Here is a 3191-nt window from a genome sequence, read left to right as displayed (position 1 = left end):
GGGTGCCATCCCGGTGGGCGCTGAGCTGGGGCATTCACAACGCCCTCAGCCCCTATGGGGGACCCCCCTTGCCAGGCTGTGCACCTAGTCCCACCGCACGGCTCACCAGGCTCTGCTTTCTGTGGCAGCCTGCTCATTTTATTTTATTTTTCTTTAGCTAGAGCTTTCCAGACTTCACCCTCCCACAATTAATTTGATGACAGCCCTCCCGGCCTTGCTAAGGAGGGACGGAGCTGCTCTTCCCCCATCCCGACACCCTTTCCTGCCCCCTTGTTCACGCTGATTGCACTCAGAGTTGAAACCACGTGCACGACGTGAACAAAATCAGCTCGCTCTGCTCTTACCCAGGGCTGAGCCCTGCCCAAGCCCCCGGGCTGACTCCCCCTGTGCGGTACCCCCAGGGAGGGCAGGAGGAGGAACCCCTCAGCTGCCAGCCCAGCACCCTGCCATCCACGCAGGCCACGCATGCTGCCTGAGCTGCCCCTGGAAATCTTAACAGCCCATATTGTACCGTGGCACCGCGAAAAACCCCGTCACCCACCCAGCCCCAGGAGCCGCCTGTCATCGTGGAGCCTTGAAAAGGTTGCCAGCGCGTGTGGTGTGGCTGAGGGAGGGAGTCACGGGGAGAGCAGCTTGACACAGCTCTGGGATATCACTCTGCAACAAGAAATCAGCATTTCCACGTGCTTTTACCCATCACAGCCCTGGACGAGTCAGAACAGCGATTCATTAGCCCCCTCATAATCACCCCCAGCTAATCAGAGCTCCCAATACAACCAATTCCCCCAGTTAACTGGGCAAGGAAAGTCACGGTCTGGCAGCAGCTTCCCACGGGCACCGCAGGGAAGCGGTACGAAGTGACCCACGCAGGGCGCGTCCTGGCCGAGCCGTGGTGGCAGCCCTCTGCCAAGCTGCCCTTCAGCTAAAGCTGCTGAGAGACGTCTCAGAGAAATCCTCAGCGACAGCTCGGGGAAGAGATTAGCTTCAGGAATGATTAAGCGTGTGCTCCTTATTTCTGGGGTTTGTTTTGTAATTGTTTCCAAGCGTGTAATCAATTATTTAACCCTTTGGCTTGCTAAAATAAAATAAGCTTTAGACTAAGGCTTACAGGACCAGCTTTAATCGAGCATTACAGACAAGCTGTACAGGTGCCCCCTCTGACAGGAGAGGTGGGGGTTGGTCTCTTCTCCCAGGGACAAGTGACAGCAGGAGAGGAAATGGCCTTAAGTTGCACCAGGGGAGATCTGGGTTAGATGTCAGGAAGAACTTCTTTACAGAGAGGGTTGAGAAGCCTTGGAACAGGCTGCCCAGGGCAGTGGTGGGGTCCCCATCCCTGGAGGGGTTTCACAGCCGTGTGGAGGTGGCACTGAGGGACACCTGGCAGCGTAGGGGGAATGGTTGGACCTGATGATCTGAAAGGTCTCTGCCAACCAGGTGGTTCTGTGATTCTGTGATCTGAAGTCAATCACACCGTAAGGTTTGTGGTTTTGTAACCGCGGCTGCGTGAGCAAGTAACGAATGGTGCTACCTGCCAAGAGAACGGCTCACTCACCTCACACCGACCCCCGCTGGAGCAGCCCCAGAGCCAGCCCAGCCAAAGCACCCAGACACTCCAGGGCAGCACCCTGGGGCCGCCAGGCTGCACCCTGGAAACGTTACAGCCCTGGAGCTGCCCGAGAATTTATCACTGAGAGGACGCAGCCTTTGCAGGGCAGTTTGCACCACTCACCCTTTAAGCTCATTAGAAGCAGGTTAAGAGCAGCGCCCAGCTGGCTCTTCTGGCCACAGCCGGGGCTCCTCCAGGCTCATGCTTTTGCCACAGAGCCACATCCTGCATCTCCACCCTCCCAGCCCGAGACATTTCACACCCGGTCACGGGTCAGCTGTACCTGTTGGAAGAGGAAAGCCCAGCTGTGCTTCCTAACAGCAAGGGCTTTCCTAGACCCACCGGGGCAGCGCCAGCAGCCTGCCCAGTCCACAGGGACAACCACAAGCAGCAGTTTGGCTCCACCAAGCTCTTCCAGGGCTGATGGGCAAGCGGGTCTGCCCAGAGGCTCAGGAAGCATGGAGGAGCTCTGCAGCAGGCAGAGCAAGCGTCAGCTGGCAAACCCTGGCTCCGAAAGAGCATCCGTGAGATCAGCATGCCCCAGGCACATGGCAGGGCTGGAGAAGCCCTCCTGGGTGTGAACAGGTGCCCTGCTGCCAGAGGCAGCCATGCCATGGAGCCCCTTTTGTACCTGGATCCGTACCGTGCTCCGTACAGCAGCCAGGAGCTCTCCCCACACATAGCCATTCACGGGCCACTCATGCCATAAGCTTCTCTGAACCACATGTTCCTGCAGCGCCAAGCTCTTCTCCAGCCTGGTTTACCCTGGGCTCTGTCTGCTGAAACAACGATAAAAGTCCCCAGGCAGCACACAACCCAACCGCGGCCCCTCGACGGCACGAGCTGCCTGCTACTGGCCCATGAGTTTGGATAAAGATGGATTACACTCCATCTGGAACAACAAAGGACATCCAGGGCACCAGGATGTTTCTGCTGCTAACTCACCACCACCTCTCCCTTCAACTTCAACCCACAGCTTTGGGCATCGAACCCAGAGCTGATGAAAGAGGGCGTCGTGTCTGCTCCGACCCAGCATCTCCAAGGAAGAGGTTGGGGCTGGGGTAGCCATGAACTTCTCTCCCACAGTCTGGTCCTTCCTCCTCCCTGCAGCACTCTCCAACTGGAGCAGACGACTGGAACGTTGGTATTTTTGGCAATCTGTTTTTTCAAGAGCTTGCTGTGGTGCGTGGAAATGAGAAAAGGCCACGGAATGCCCCAAATATTCATTACATGGTAAGGAACAGAAAAATATTCTTGTATCTTTGCTCTCTGTGTTAAACCCACCAGGCAGAAAAACATTTTCACACACTTCACACCCTTCCTGTGCTGCAGGATGCCCTGCCCCATGGTTGGAAGAGGCAGGTGACAACCAGCTCTGCTCCCAGCCTGGCTCTGGAGCCAGGGTAACCAGCTCTGCCTTCCCTGCGCCCTGGGAACGCAGGGGCTTACCAAGAACCACACACCACCCACCCACCCACCCACCCATCCATCCATCCATGGACCCACGCTGGCCAGAGCAATGCCACGTGAGGTCTGCACCCCCCAGGAGCGATGGTGCAGGGCGGCCCTGTGCCTGCACCCCCTC

This window comes from Buceros rhinoceros, unplaced genomic scaffold (genome assembly GCF_000710305.1).
Source record: "Buceros rhinoceros silvestris isolate BGI_N320 unplaced genomic scaffold, ASM71030v1 scaffold22324, whole genome shotgun sequence".
In the NCBI taxonomy this organism is placed as follows: Eukaryota; Metazoa; Chordata; class Aves; order Bucerotiformes; family Bucerotidae; genus Buceros; species Buceros rhinoceros.
Note: the sequence above shows the minus strand (reverse complement) of the source record.